Source organism: Monodelphis domestica, chromosome 1, assembly GCF_027887165.1.
Source record: "Monodelphis domestica isolate mMonDom1 chromosome 1, mMonDom1.pri, whole genome shotgun sequence".
Classification (NCBI taxonomy): Eukaryota; Metazoa; Chordata; class Mammalia; order Didelphimorphia; family Didelphidae; genus Monodelphis; species Monodelphis domestica.
In genome coordinates this window covers 393,795,368-393,811,660 of record NC_077227.1, presented here as the reverse complement: position 1 = coordinate 393,811,660, position 16,293 = coordinate 393,795,368, and the positions used below count along the sequence as shown (strand labels likewise).

Sequence of the window (16,293 nt, the reverse complement as noted above, 5' to 3'; positions counted from 1 at the left end):
AGAATCACTACTATTGGTTCCAAAGCAGAAGAGTGATACAGGCTAGGCAGTATGGGTTAAATGACTTGCCCAGGGTCCCACAGCTAAGAAGTGCCTGAGGTCATATTGGAACCCAGGACCTCCAATCTCTAGGCTTGGCTCTCAATCCACTGAGCTACCCAGTTGCCCCTGTGAGGATAAAATGAGATAATGTGTATCAAGTGCTTTATAAAATTTAAAGTGCATTATTTTCAACTGGAGAGGCAAAGGGGGTCAAAGGAGGCAGAATAGCCCAAAGAACAGGACCTGCAAAGGTACAAGAGCAGGGGCCTGGCATGGAGCAAGGCATCAGTGCTGGTTAGCTGGAACAGATGATAAGGCTAGGAAGGTAGCCAGATAACTAAAAGAGCTAACACTCCTGGCTTCCCTTGGTCTCTCCACTGCTTGTAATCTCCCTTAACACCTTGGATTCTGCATTTATCTAGCAATATTCCAATTTTAATTAGATTTCCCAAGTAACTTTCTGATGAGAAATGTAAATTTAGATAACATTTTGTTTAAAAAAAAGGAAGGAAAAGAAAAAGAAGGGCAGGGAGAAAGAAGTGGAGAGAAGGGGAGGAAAGATCAAGTGATATTCGGGAAGGCAATAATATCTTTGTGCTACCAATTTGGGCTGATTAGGGCTACTTTTTTTTCTTTTCATTTCTCTGCTGATCTGGAGATTCCAGCATCTGCACATTTTCCTTTATATATGAGATGAACACTTCAACATGTCGTCCACAGTGCCTGTATGAGCCCAGTTCTCTCTGCCATAACATGGATACTTCCTTGCTGAGAAAAATAATGGGACCAAATTTGACATTCCACTATAATGTGTTGCTTATTGTAGCTGTTATCTTGGTTTCCTTGAAGGACCAACTACAAACGCATACAACTCTTGCTCCAATTTTGAGCCCCTCCAATTTCTAGCTATGCTTATTTAAATAACAAATAGAACTAAGAATTGGCAGCCATCTCCTAACTCAGAGTTCATTAAATGACATTTTTGCTTCTCAGTTTGCCTACAACAGGGGTCTTTAACCTTTTTTGTGTCATGGCTAAGACAATTTGATGAAATCTACAAACCATTTCTCAGAATAATGTTTTTAAATGCATAAAATGAAATATGAGTACAAAGGAAACTGGTTGTAATGAAAATAGAGACGTCATTTTTTTTCCATCTAAGCTCATGGACCCCCTAGAATCTATACACAGACTCAACGGAGACTTCAAAAAGAATCCCTGGCTCACAAATACAAGGCTGATACCTAAACCAAGAAGGGCAAAAGCAGAGAAAGAAAACTATAGTCCAATCTAGTAAACATTGAATGCAAATGAATATTGATGCAAAGAAATTTAAATTAAATACTAACAAGGAAATTACAGCAATTGATCTGAAGGATCATACACTATGACCAGATGGATTTTTTACCAGGAATACAGGGATGGTTCAATATTAGGGAAAGTATCAGCATAATTGATCATATTAATAACAAAACCAACAGAAACTGTGATTATCTCAAGATACAGAAAAAGGCTTTTGACAAAATACAACATTCATTTCTATTAAAAACACTAGAGAGCATTGGAATAAATAGAACTTTCCTTAAAATTATATATTATCTATCTAAAATCATCAGCAAGCATTATCTGTAAATGGGATAAGCTAACAGCCTTCCTAATAAGATCCTCATTATCACCACCATTATTCAATAGTACACTGGAAATGCTAGTTATAGCAATGAAAGAAGAAAAAAAAGAAGGAATTAGAATAGGCAATGAAGAACCAAACTTATTCTTTGCAGATGATGTGATGGTATCAACCAAAAATCTAATCAAAACAATTAGTGACTAATTTAGCAAAATTGCAAGATACCAAATAAGCCCACATAAATCATCAGCATTTCTATATACTACCAACAAAGTCCAACATCAAGAAGAAAAATTGCACTTAAAATAACTGTAAACAAATAAGATAGCTGAAAGTCTTACTTGCCAAGACAAACCCAGGAACTATATGAACACAACTGCAAAACACTTTTCACACCAATAAAGTCAGATCTAAACTGGAAAAAACATTAATTGCTCATAAGTAGGCTGAGTCAATATAATAAAAACAATTCTACTTAAATTACATATTCAGTGCCAAACCAATCGAACTACTCAAAAATTATTCATAGAGCTAGGAAAAAAATAACAAAATTCATTTAGGAAAAATAAAAGGTCAAGATATCAAGAAAATTAATTACCAAAAACCATGTGAAAGAAGGTAGCTTAGCCCTACCAGATATCAAACTGTTATTATAAAGCAGTAATCATCAAAACAATCTGGTTTTGGCTAAAAGATAGAAATAAGTGGATCAATGGAATAGATCAGATACACAACATATAGTAGTAAATAACCTCAGTCACTTACTCTTTGATAAATCCAAAGATCCAAGCTTTTGGAAGAACTCACTATTTGACAAAAACTGTTGGAAAAACTGGAAAACAATATGGCAGACATTAAGCACAGACCAATATCTTACATCATATACCATTTAAAAATCAAAATGGATACATGATTTTAAAATAAATAGTTTACATGTCAGGCCTAGGGATAAAGGAAAAATTCCGAATAAAACACATAACATTATGAGATGTAAAGTGGACAATTCTGATGACATTAAACTAAAAAGGTTTTGTACCAAAAAACCAATACAACCAAGAATAAGAAGGGAAACAGAAAACTGGGGAAAATTTCTATAGCAAGTGTCTCTGACAAAAGCCTCATTTCTCAAATACATAGAAAATTGAGTCAAATTTATAAGAATACATGTTATTTCCCAATGGATAAATGGTCAAATGATATGAACAGGTAGTTCTCAGATGAAGAAAACAAAGCTAACCATAGTTGTATGAAAAAAATGCTCTAAACCATAACTGATTAGAGAAATGCAAATTAAAACAATTCTATGGTACCACCTCACATCTATCAGATTGGCTAATATGACAGAAAAGGAAAATGATAAATGTTGGAAAAAATATGGGAAAACTGGAAACATTAATGCACTGCTGGTGGAGTTGTGAAATGATTTAACCATTCTGGAGAGCAAATCAGAACCCCACCTAAAGGACTATAAAACTGTGCATAGCCTTTGACCCAGCAGTACCACTACTAGAGCAGTATCCCAAAGAGATCAAAGAAAGGGAAATGGACCTACTTACATGAAAATATTTATAGGAGCTCTTTTTGTGGTAGCAAAGATTTGGAAACTATGGAGATGTCTATCAATTGGGGAATGACTCAACAAGTTTTGGTATATGATTGTAATAGAATACTATTGAATACTTTTGAACCATAAGAAATGACAAATAGGAAGCTTTGGGAAAAATCTAGAAAGACACATGAAGTGAGGTGAAATGAAGGGAGCAGAACCAGGAAAGCATTAAACACAGAAACACCAAGACAACTCCAAAGGACTCATGATGAAAAATGCAATAATAAAAGAATTAGTGGAGTCTGAATGCAGAAAACAATACCATTTTTCATTTTATTTTCTTCATGAATGGCCTTGAATGTGACATGTCTTTAACACAACATGATGAACATAGAAATACATATTGTATGACAGCATATATATAACTAACTAATTGCTTATTGTCTCGGAGATATGGAAGGGGAGGGAGGGAGAGAATCTGGATCACAAAATGTCAGATGTTAAAAATTGTTTCTATGTGTAACTGGGAAAAATACAATAATATACATACAGTATTACCAGAGAACAAAATAAAGTATAATAAAATGGTATGAAAAAAGACTCCTTGACCTACCTGCTTCCTGAGGACTGCTCCACCTTTATTACCTTTTAGATAACTATCAACTTATTTGTTCCTCTATTTTCTCTCCTTTCCTATTGAACTATCCTTTTTTTCTTTCCTTTTAAAAACATAACAAAATACCTTCTAAATTTACACTGAGACCAAGAAAGAGCCCCTTTCTTTTTTCTTATATTGTGAAGAGTGGTTTGATTTGGGGTATCATATCTGACATTCATCAAATTTACACAGGGGAAGACAATAATTTGATCTGCAATACCATTTCAATGAACCCATTACAGATGTTCTGTGGAACAGTGGGGAAAGTGCTGGGTCTGGCACTAGAAAAGATGACGTCACTTCCCCATCTCTAACTCAGTTTCCTAACCTGTAAAAGGATGTGAAATTGTGGAGCCCTGTCCACATGTAATCACAGGGGTCTAGGGACTTTGTGGCCCTGAGCATGTCAATTTAACCCTGTTTGCCCCAGTTCCCCATCTGTAAAATGAGCTGGAGAAGGAAATGGCAAACCACTCCAGCATTTTAACTGCAAACGGGGCCACCAACACCACCGTGACTGAACAACAATAACAAATGTGTAATCAAAAGCCTTATTCTATGCAGTAGTGTCTAAAGCTGATCCCCAGATGGGGGCCATGCTCTTAGAAATCTTTTTCTAGTAAGTGGGACACACAAGATAGCCATGCTCTAAGCCACCCACTCCCTCTACCAGCTCTCCCTGTGTTAAAGGGCACATACTTGAAAGACAGCTGACCAGGGAAGGGTGGGGTGGGGTATACTCTTCCATGATAGAACCCAGGGGGAGAGCTACCCTACCCAAGTGTGACTTAAATCCTGGACGGGAAGCCCTTGGCATTTGAAACATAGGGAGAGCCCTGATCCCCTAAGCTAGAGCAGTAGCCGAGGAGACTAAGTGTCTCTGAAGCAATGCCAACACATTCACAAACACACCAAACACCAAATCCGGGCTTGGACACTGCAGCGCTGAACATCTTATTACTGCCCAGACTCAGCCACTGAATTCATGCTGCCTAGAGAAGAAAAAGCACTTGCGGAACAGTGGCTTAAGAGGTGCCTCATATATATTCTAGGTGGATTTTTTTTCCCTGGCATGATATCTTTCTCCCAACAGGTTTCTCTTCCTAATTATGATTTGACCAAATTAATATTTAAAATGATTCTGCATTTCCTCCCAGACCACACAGGTACAGAGCAGTGAGGGCAAATGCTCACTGTCCATTTATTTGTAAAAAGAAGGGGTTGCTGGGGCAGCTAGGTGGCTCTGTAGATAAGAGAGTCAGTTCTGAAAGATGGGAAGTCCTAGGTTCAAATTAGATCTCAGACACTTCCTGGCTATGTGACCCTGGGCAAGTCACTTCAACCTCAATTGCCCAGACATTACCACTCTGGAATCCACACTTGGTATCAATTTTAAGACAGCAGGGAAGGGTTTAAAAAAAATACACTAGTTGGCCTCTAAAACTCCCTTTTGTTTCAAGTATTTTATTCTTTGTATTCTAAGATCTCTTCCAGCTTTGGCAATCCCAGAGTCATGGCGGTCTAGGTGGGGTTCAGGGATGACTAACCCCTCTGGTGTGAGGGTTTGCTGTTCACCCACTTTTAATGTCTACCTGTCACCCACCTCTCATGGGTGGCTCTGCCAAGGCTGTAGCATGCTCCGTGGCCACGCCTTGGTAAACTATCTCTGCAGGCGGTAAACCCCATCAAGGGTAGACAGGGCTCGAACCCGCGTCCATCCCAGCCACGTGAAGTCTTTCCCAGGCTGAAGGGGCGGATGGGCCTCCTTGGATGGTTACAAATGGTACGTCCCAGGGTAGGGGACTTAACCTCTGTCTGCCTAAACTCTTCTCCTGGGTGATGCGGGTATAGATAATAGCGCCTACCTCCTGCCTGAAAAGATACGCGAAAACGGTACGCAAAAACAGTATTTAGAAAGCGTTCTGCGAACCTCCTAGCTCTCTATAAAAATTGGTTATTATAACTGTTGGGCAGCATGGTGACGCAGTCGAAAAGAGCACTAGGGCCAGCGTCAAAAATAGATTCGGCCATATACGCAGGCAGGTAAGCACATCCGCGGGGTACGCAGGCGCCAAGCCATGAACGCCCACAAGCCCAGCGCAGAAATACGCAAGCGGGTACGCACGCATGCACACGCACACAGCCACAGACACACCCCTCCTACATCTTTTGCCTTCGCAGATCTTTCTTTTACCTCATCGCCAGGCTCTCACCCCACCCCCAAGGTAAAACATGGAGGGGATCAAGCACCAGTTGAGCAAACGCATTCCTTATTTTAGGATTTGATACCAATGTCCCTTCAGATTTGCTTTATGAATCAATGAAAGGAAGCATGTCTTGGTGAAGAAAAGATGGGTCTTTGTACGCAGTTCAGAAGACGTGGCTTAAAATTCTGCCACCCTCCTTCCTTTCCAGCATAATTAAAACTGGATTGACAGCAAAATCCAAAATGTTCCAAATCAAAATTCCAGTTTAAAGAGACATATTGGCAATAAATAAACACCTTTGTTGGTTCCATCCATTCAGCCCAAGGAAACTTCGGAAATTCATTCTAGAGATTTCCCCTCCCCCAACCCCCCTACCAATTGAATCTTCAATGAGAATCCGGTTTCATTCTGTTTAGAGCTTGAAAGGAACCTCATTTTGCAGATGGGGAAACTGAGTCTGAGAAAGGTAGTTTTTTCGAGATCACACAAGCAGCAAATTAAAGATTTGCTAGCTCCAGAGACATTACTGGACAATGGAAAAAGCTCAGAATTCAGAACCCGAAGGCCCGAGTTTTAAAAAATCTCTCTGGATTTCAGTTTCATAATCTGTAAAATGAGGGTGTTGGATTCATTCTAAAATTTCCCATTAGATTGTGAGCTCCTCGAGAGCTCGGATTTTCTTTTTTTTTTTACCTTTCTTTGTACAGCACAGTGTCTGGCACAAAGTAGGCGTTAATTTTTTTTTTCAGATGAACCCCAGAGCATTCTAGACACACGTAAAATATCAAGAGGCAACCACACTTTGTAGGTAGATCCCACCTAGAAAAGAGTTAGAGGGCTTAATCATTAAGTTAGGAAGTTACCCCTCCAGCAGGTTTCATTGTCTGAGGTTCCTCCCCCATCTTGCCCTTTCTGAGTCAGCTCAGGTGCAGAGTTGCAAATTTTTGGAAAGAGCCCAAGGGTAAACAGGGGCTGATTCTAAAAAGACTGACCGCTCTAAGAGAGGCACGTCTCTCAGGGTAGGAAGGAATGGTGGACTGGGCTGTAGAGCTCAGGACTTCAGTGGTCAGTTAGTCGGTCCACAAGCATTTATTAGTGGAGGGCTTTGGGGGTGGGTAGGATTTTTCCCAAACAATTTTTGGTCTGACTCCACCGCTAAAAGGTGAGTTTTTAATCTTCGATTGGAGTCTTTACCATAAGGATCTAGTAAAAAGCCCATTGCTAGTTAGGGCTGGGAGAAGAGAAGGCGGAAGGGAGCGAAGAAAGGGTGTCTCTACCTTCCACAAAGGCAAACACTCTCTGCGCGCCCTGAAACACGACCCCCCTCCCGCCCCCTACTCTTGGGTCTCTTGGCCGCCGGAGTGCGTCTTAAAGCGCGCCTAAGCAGGCAAAGGTTTGCTACGTGGGTCCGTCCTGGGTGGCCAAGAAGGAGGCGGGGCCCCGTGGAAGGGAGCCCGGGCTGGGAGTCTGGACACCTGAGGGGAGGGAGGGGTGGTCTAACCTGGTCTCTACCTTAAATTGGTGCTGTGTGACCTTGCGAAAGTTACTCTCCCTCTCTGGTTCTCTCATTCCATGGTTCTAGATCCTCTCTATGATTAGAGATGGAAACCCCTATCTCCAGCCCGTGGCCGTGGGGGGGGCCCGGCAGCCAGCGTGGAAGGGGCAACCCCCCCCCCCAACCCTCCAAGCACTAAATGGACACACACACCCCTTCTCCTCCCGCTGGCCCTGGGACCACCATGCCTTGGACCCATTCGTTGCTTCCTCTCAGCCCCAGTCCCGCTTACAGTGAATTGCAGCAGCTCCCGAGATTCCCACCATCGCCCGTGGTGCAAACGCAGACCAGCAGCTCCGAGCGAGCACGGACAGCAGAGGAAGAGCAAGACCCAGCTCAGTTAGGCCGCAGCCCCGCCCCCCACTGGCCCCACCTCCAGACTGGCCCCACCCCACCCCTGGACTGCCCCACCCCCGCACCCTCAACCTGGCTCCGTCCCTGGACTGGCCCAGACACATTCTGATCCCGCCCCTCCCCGAACTGGCCCCATCCCTGGACTGGCCCGACAACGTTCTGGTCCCGCCCCTCTGCTACAAGGTCCGGCCCCTGTCTATGCATTACGTCCCCACCGATCCCGGGCTGGGGAGGGGGCACCGCCTACTCGGACGTCACTGGAGCATCTCCCTCTCTAGCTACTGCTGGGCCTCTTGACTCTGGCCGATGGCTGATGATTCTCCTCTTCTGTATCCTGAATCCCTTAGCCAGGAGCTTCAGAGAGAGCAGAATTTCCCAATAGTTCTGGTGGTTAAACTCAGGAATGCATCCCCACTCGGGGTGGAATTTCCTTTCCCAAACACTTAAAAATGGGATAACCCATCACTTTCTAAGAGAAGGTAGCAGTAATAGTACTACTAGGTCTGTATCTCAAAGAGATTAGAAAAAGGAAAAAGACCGACATGTACAAAAATATTTATAGCAGCTCTTTTTGTGGTAGCAAAGAATTGGAAATGGAGGGGATGTCCATCAATTAGGGAATGGCTGAACAAGTGGTGATATATGATTGTGATGAAATATTATCGTGCATAAGAAAGGAAGATGTATGATTTTAGACACGAAAAAAACAAAAACCAGGAAAAAAACCTATATGAATTAATGAAGTGAGCAGAACCGAGGTCATTATACATTGTAACAACACTATTGTAATGATGATCACCAGTGAAAGACTTAGCTACTCTAATCAATACAATGAGTGGAAGACATTTCCAGAGGCCTCTTGATCAAAAATGTTATCCACCTCATGAGAGAGACCTAACCATCTCTGAGTGCAGATTGAAGTATGCCTTTTTCCCGATTTTTTTTGCAATATGGCTAATATGGAAATGTTTTGCGAGTCTTCACATATATAATTGATATCATATTGCTTGCCTTCTCAATGAGTAAAGGAGAGGGGAAGAATTTGGAACTAAAAAATATTTAATGTTAAAATAAAGTACAAAGTTAGCAAAAAAATTAAAAGAATAGATAGCATTATTTGCAACAGGGATAAAATAAAATCAGGAGTGAAACAAGGATGCTTGTTATCACCAATATTATTCAATAAAGTATTAAAATGATCGAAATAGCAATAAAAGAAGAAAAACAAATTGAAGGAATCAAAATGGGCAAAGAGATAATGTCTTTTTGATAATGACATGAAGGTATATGTGGAAAATCCTAGAGATTTTACTAAAAAGTTAGGTTAAACAATAATTTTAATAAAGTAGCAGGATATAAAATAACCCTGCATAAATCGTCAGCATTTCTATACAATACTAACAAAGCCCTGCAAGAAGAGATAGAAAGAGATATCTCATTTAAAATAACCATAGACAAAATAAAATGCCTGGGAGTATAACTGCCAAAATGAACCTGGGAACCACATAACATAATTATAAAATGCTTTTTATACAAATAGTCAGAATTAAATAATTGAAAAAAATATTAATTGTTCTTGGGTGAGCAGAGCCAATATAATAAAAACATCAATCTTACCTAATTTACTTATTGAAAGCCATACCAATTAAATTACCGAAATTATTTTATTGAGCTAAAAATAATAAAATTCATTTGGGAAGAACAAAAGATCAAGAATATCAAATGAATTCATGGGAAAAAATTTAAAGGAAGGAGGTCGAGCAGTACCAAATTTTAAGCTGTATTACAAAGCAGTAATTATCAATACTATCTGGTACTGGTTAAAAAATAGAAAGGTAGATCAATAGAAAAGAACAGACATATGACAAATAATAGTAAAAGATTAAAGTAACCTTGAATTTGTCAGAAGTAGATTCAATATTTAGGAAAAGAATTCACTGTTTGATTAAAATCGTGGGGAAAAACTGGAAGGCAAATATAGCAGAAAGTAGGTATAGAATAATATCTAATACTTTTTAACAAAATAAGATCAAAATAGACACATGACCTGGATATAAAGGGAGATAAAAAACAAATTAGAAGAACATGGAATATATTACCTCTTAGATTTATGGAGGGGAGAAGAATTTTGAATAGACAAGAAATAGAAAGCATCGAGAGATGCAAAATAGATAATTATGATTACATTAAATGTGAAAGGTTTTATACACATAAAACGAACATAGACAAAATTAGAAGGAAAGCAGAAAATGGGGGGAAATTTTTTATAGACAATTTCTCATATAGAGGTCACTTAGTGTTTGATAAACCCAAAGTCTAAGCTTTTGGGAGAAGAGCTCGGTATTTAACAAAAATTGCTGGGAAAAATGGAAAACAGTGTGACAGAAACTAGGCATAGACCGATATCTCATTTCACACCATATACCATTTTAATGTCAAAGTGTATACATGATTTAGAAATAAAAGATGATACCAAAGGCAAATTAGAGGAGTGCAAAATATTTTACATGCCAGATCTATGGATCAGAGAAGAATTTATGACCAAATAAGACATAGAGAACATTATGACATGTAAAATGGATAATTTTGATTATACTCAACTAAAAAATGTTTTATACAAAAAAAGACCAATGCAACCAAGATTAGAAGAGAATCAGAAAACTAAGAGAAAAATTTTATAGCAAATATCTCTGACAAAGGTCCCATTTCTCAAATACATAGAGAACCGAATCAAATTTATAAGAATACAAGACATTCCTCAGTTGATAAATGGTCAGAGGACATGAACAGGTAGTTCTCGGATGAAGAAAGCAAAGCTATGTATAGGCACATAAAAATGTTTGAAATCACAAATTGATTAGAGAAATACAGATTAAAAGAATTCTGGGTACTACCTCATACCTATCAGATTGGGTAATATGACAGAAAAGGAAAATGATAAATGTTGGAAGGGATATGGAAAAGTTGGAACACTAATGCACTATTGGAGTTGTGAACTAATCTTACCATTCTGGAGAGCAAATCAGAACCAAACCCAAACGACTATAAAACTGTGCATAGTCTTTGACCCAGCAATACCACTACTAGATATATGTATCCCAAAGAGATCAAAGAAAGGGAAATGAGCCTAGTTGTACAAAAATATTTATAGCAGCTCTTCTTTGTGATGGCAAAGAACTAGAAACTGAAGGCATGTCCATCAATTGGGGAATGGCTGAACAAGTTGTGGTATATAATTGTAATGGAATATTACTGCACTGTAAGAAATTGCAATATGATCACAAAAAACCCTGGAAAGACTTAAATAGAAGTGATGCAAAGTGAAATGAGCAGAATCAGTACCCAGTAACAGCAATAGTATGCAATGATCAATTCTTAATGATTTAACTGTTCTCAGCAATTTGACAATCCAAGAAAGCTCCAAGAGACTCATGAAGAAAAAGATTATTCACCATACAAAGAACTAATGAGTTCGAATGCAGATCAAAGCTTACCATTTTCCACTTTATTTTCTTCATGAGTTTTTTTATATGTATGTGTCTTCTTTCACATGATGAACATAGAAATACATATTGCACAATAGCACACATGTAACTGTGTGACATTACTTGTCTTAGTAAGAGGGGAGCAGAAGAAAGAAGGGAGAGAATTTGGATAGCAAATCCTCAGAAAACAAAAATAAAAAAAATGTTCCTATATGTAATGAGAGAAAAATACAATAAACTGTTGGGGTGGGGGTGGGGGAACAAAGTGTAGGTAGTGGAGTAATTGGCAACTGCCACCTCCTTCCAGGTTTCTTGCTTCATCTGGGCTGGCTTGCCTGCTAGATGGGTCAGAGTATCGGAGTATGCCAACACAAACTAAGGAAGGTCCTAGGGATACCACAGTTTTAGGCCAAGAGTTTGCCAGGTACAGATGGGATATAAATATATATTAGGTGTCAACATGGAATCTAGAAACCCCAAACTTGTAGCCGAGTAAGATCTGATGAACCCCAAGTTTTAGGACTAGTTTGTAAATTGGAGACCCCAAAGCTTGTACTTGTTCCCTGTTCCTGTGAGAATATACCCTGAAGGAAATCTCAGGCTAGCAGTTTTAGCCTGAATAATGAGCCCTAAGGTAAATAACAATCCACTTCAGGTGGGGACCGAGCCCAAGGTGAAGCGGAGTGACTAGCGCAGTAGGCGATGGGTAAGTCTCCTAAACTGAAGGTCCTGAGTCCGATCCTCAGAAGAAGGGTGTGATATACTGGTGGAGACTTCTGGAGTCAAGAAGAGTCACAAACTTACAAACTAGTCTTAAAACTTGGAGTATATCATATCTTACTAGGCTACAAGTTTGGGGTTTCTAGATTCCATGTTGACATAGGCAATCCTATTCTGTTTGTTTGAGGGGCAAGGGGCAGGATTAAGAGGGAAGAGTTACTCTAGTTGGGGAAAGGGAACAGACCCGAAGGGGCAGAACTACAAAAAAGTTACCTTTATCCTCCCTCCCCAAAAACTCAGCGTGACCTGGGGCTTTGGGGAACAATGATCTGAACCAAATAATCGGTCCCTGGAGACTAGATGGCCTGAAGAATTGTTCAGGTGATCTGGAGTGAGAGGATGACAGTTGTTGCTTTTTTTTTTTGGTAGCAAGAACATTAACACAGTTTCTTTACTCTTTAAACAAACATTTAAAAATATGAAGGCAAAATAAAAGTATATTTTAAAGGGAAGGGGGACATTTGGGTGTATTTTTGTTATATCAAGGACAATTTTGTCTTCTGGACTATACTAGTACAAGTTGAAACAGGAGCCTTCTTAACAAAAGCATCAGATAAAAGGAGCAGAGTTTGGGTTTGTTTGTTTTTTTACCGAGTATCACAATTTTTTCATTTCAACATTTTATTTTTTTAAAAATATTTTTCCATGTTTACATGATTCATTTTCTTTCCCTCCCCTCTTCCCGCCCTGCTCCCAGAGCCAAGCAAGCAATTCCGTTGGGTTTTACAAATGTTGTCACTTGATACCCATTTCCATATTATTCATTTTTGCTATAGAGCGATTTTTAATCCTAATTTTTAAGCCTAATCTCAAATCACATACCCATATATACCTGTGATGGTTTTTGTTTTTAACTTAAAAATCTTTTTTCCCCCAATTACATGTAGAAACCATGTATGACAATTGTTATCTGACATTTTGTGTTTCGGGTTCCCTCACTCCCTTCCTTTTTTTTCTCCTCCCTTCTTCCCTCACTCAGTAAAAAGTCTGATATATGTTATATCAGTGCTTTCATGCAATACATATTTCCATATTCCTCATGCTATCAAAGAAGACACATATCACACATACAATAAAAAAAACTCATGAAGGAAATAGAGTAAAAACGACATGCTTTGATGTGCTATCAGACTCCAGCACAGTGGATAGCATTTTTTTTTTTGGTCAGGAGTCTCTTGGAGTTTTCTTAGAACCTTGCATTTCTGATAATACGTTAGTCCTTCACAATTGATCAACTTTTAATATATCTTTTGCTGTATACAAGGTTGCCTGGTTCTGCTCACTTCAGAGCAAAGGTTTACAATACTTTAAAATGAGCATTTTCTACAACCAGAAAAAAAAATGGAATGCTTCTTTCTAATTCATGCCACAAAATGTTAGGGAAGTGTTTAGACGAGTCCTAATTTTTCTAAGATGCTGGGTCAGGCGGAGTGTGTTCAGTTGTGGCTCAACTCGGAAGGCTGTACCATAGTCCAAGCACAAGTAGTCTAGTAGAACATCTGGAATGGAGATATGGACGGATTTGTGCATTTCGCATTTCGCCAAGTTACCACGGTTCTACTTTATGGGCGGAGCATGGTGTTCTTCCTGAGGCGGGCACACTTTGTCTTGTGCCAGCAGCTCCCATGTGTCACAATCAATTCCAAAGTTCTACAGAGAGACTTTGAGAGTGTTGTGGCATGGCTAATTTTGACTTCTGAGGGAGTGCTTGCCTTAAGCGAGTCCTCCTTCGGTCCAACAAATGGTCGGCATTGGTGTTACGTGGCCAACCCATTGGAGTTTTTGCTCTCTGCCAAAGAATTCGAATGCTTGGCAGTTCAGCTTTTGAGAGGACCTCAGTATCTGGTATCCTATCTTGCCAAGAGATATTCAGAATCTTCCTAAGACAATTCAAATGGAAGTAATTCAGTTTGGGGGCATGGTGCTGGTAGACTGTGCAAGGTGCGCCGCTGCCGCCGCCGCCGCAGCTGGCTGCTGCCTCTGCTGCTGCCGTCGCCACCGCCGCCGCCGCAGCTGGCTGCTGCCTCTGCTGCCACCGCCGCCGTCGCCACTGCCGCCGCCGCAGCTACCGCCACTAACTCTGCTCTGGCTGCTACCTCCGTTACCTCCGCTACATCGGCTACCTCCACTACATCGGCTACCTCCGCTACATCGGCTTCCTCGGCTACCTCGGCTACCTCGGCTACCTCCGCTACCTCGGCTACCTCCGCTACCTCGGCTACCTCCGCTCCGGCAGCTTACCGCCACTACTACCACTGCAGCTACCGCCGCTACTGCTGCCACCACTACAACTTCTACTGCTGCCACCACCACCACCACTGCCATAGCTGCCGTACTTTGATTTTCTCCTTCGTGAGGGCTTGTGGAAGATTGTGGCTAAATTTGTTTGCCTGGAGGAATTCATCAACATTCTAAACAATTTTCACGTGGAATGAATGCTTGCACAACTTATGGACAAATGGCAAAGCTCTCATTCTTTCCTTCTACAAACACCATTCTCTAGGGAAGAGGATACATTGCGCAGAGAACCAGAGCTAGAAAGAACCTACTCCTTGAAAAAAGTCCCATTTTTCACTTCATTTCCTTCATGAGTTTTCCACCCCCCGAAAATAAGTGATATGTGCTTTCTTTCACAACAGGATAAACCTGGAAATACATATTACATGACAGCATATGTATAACCTATATTTCCCCAAGAGATGAGAGAGGAGAGAGCAGGAGAGAATATGGAAGGCAAAATGTCAGAAAATGATTATTATTATTATTATTTAATTAATTAAATGGCATTCATTCCAAGTATTTCAGCTCTCCCCTCCCTCCCTTCCCTGCACCACAGAAGGTATCACCTGACAGAATATAGATATCGATATAGATATAGATATAGAATCTTTATATATATATATAGTGTCTTTCCAGTTCATTCTCTGGAAGTGGATATTTTGGGGTTATTCTTTAAATATTAATTCTATAGCTGTATAGAATGTTTTCTTGGGTTCCACTCCTTTTACTCTTCTTACTTCATATAGAACTTACAGATTTTTAAAAATTTTAACCTATTCATCATTTCTCACGGCACAGTAGTATTCCATTAAGATAATTTGTTTAGCCATTCCTCAATTGAAGGGCATTTCCCTCAATTTCCAGTTTTGTTTTTTTTTTTTCCATTACAAAGAGAGCTGCTATCAATATGTTGGAACATATAGTTCTTTCACCTTTTCACTGATCTCCTTGGGGAAAGAGACTAAGGACATACAAAGTTTTATAATGCTATGGGCATAATTCCAATTGCTCTCCAAAATGGCTTGCATTAGTTTACAATTCCACCAATAGTGGATTAGTGGTCCCCCCCCCCACATTCCATTTTTCCATTTTTTCACATCCCTTCAGCATTTGTCGTTGTTTGCCCTTTTATCATTTTAGTCAATCTGATAGGAGATGTTATCTCAAAATTGTTTTGTTTTACATTTCTCTAATCAATAGCGGTTTAGAGTATTTTTTCATATACTTATATATGGCTTTGATTTCTTCATCCAAAAACGTCTATTCATGTATTTTGCCTTTTTATTACTTGGAGAATGGTCTTTATTCTTACAAATTCGATAAAGTTCTCTATGTGTTTGAGATATGAGATCTCTATCCAAGAGACTAAAATTTGACACCCGGTCACTTTTCGCTTTCCTTTTAATCTTGGCTACATTGATTTTTTTTGTACAGAAACCTTTTAATTTAATGTTATCAAAATTATCCATTTCACATTCACAATCCTCTATCTCTTATTTACTCATAAATCCCTCTCCTAGTTACAAATCTGCAGGTAATCTGCATTCTTCTAATTTACTTATGATAGCGCCTTTTATGTCAGTCACCAATACATTTTGATTTTATTTTAGTGAATGGTTTAAGAAATTGATCTATACGTAGTCTCTGCTAAATTGCTTTCTAATTGTCCCAGCATTTTTTACCAAATAGGGAGCTCTTATTCCCAAAATTTGGATCTATGCTTTTTGTCAAATACAAGGTTACTGAAATCTTTCAT

At 39.7% G+C, this 16,293-nt stretch overlaps 1 protein-coding gene across 8 annotated transcripts in view; it reads right to left on the bottom strand.

Annotated features, from left to right (window-relative positions):
• Positions 1–8,099, bottom strand: part of CBFA2T2 (CBFA2/RUNX1 partner transcriptional co-repressor 2) — a 155,458-nt gene extending 147,359 nt beyond the window's left edge. For 3 of the 8 annotated variants that reach the window (XM_056811746.1, XM_056811747.1, XM_056811750.1), the window contains exons 1-2: positions 7,871–8,005; positions 6,777–6,902 (exon numbers count right to left, since the gene is read on the bottom strand). The gene's annotated coding sequence lies outside the window, so the exon portion shown is untranslated. Of the gene's footprint in view, positions 1–6,776; positions 6,903–7,870 lie in introns of all 8 variants that reach the window. The other 5 variants (XM_016426773.2, XM_056811749.1, XM_016426772.2 and 2 more) reach the window with 4 other exon arrangements.
• Positions 8,100–16,293: the final 8,194 nt, after the last annotated feature.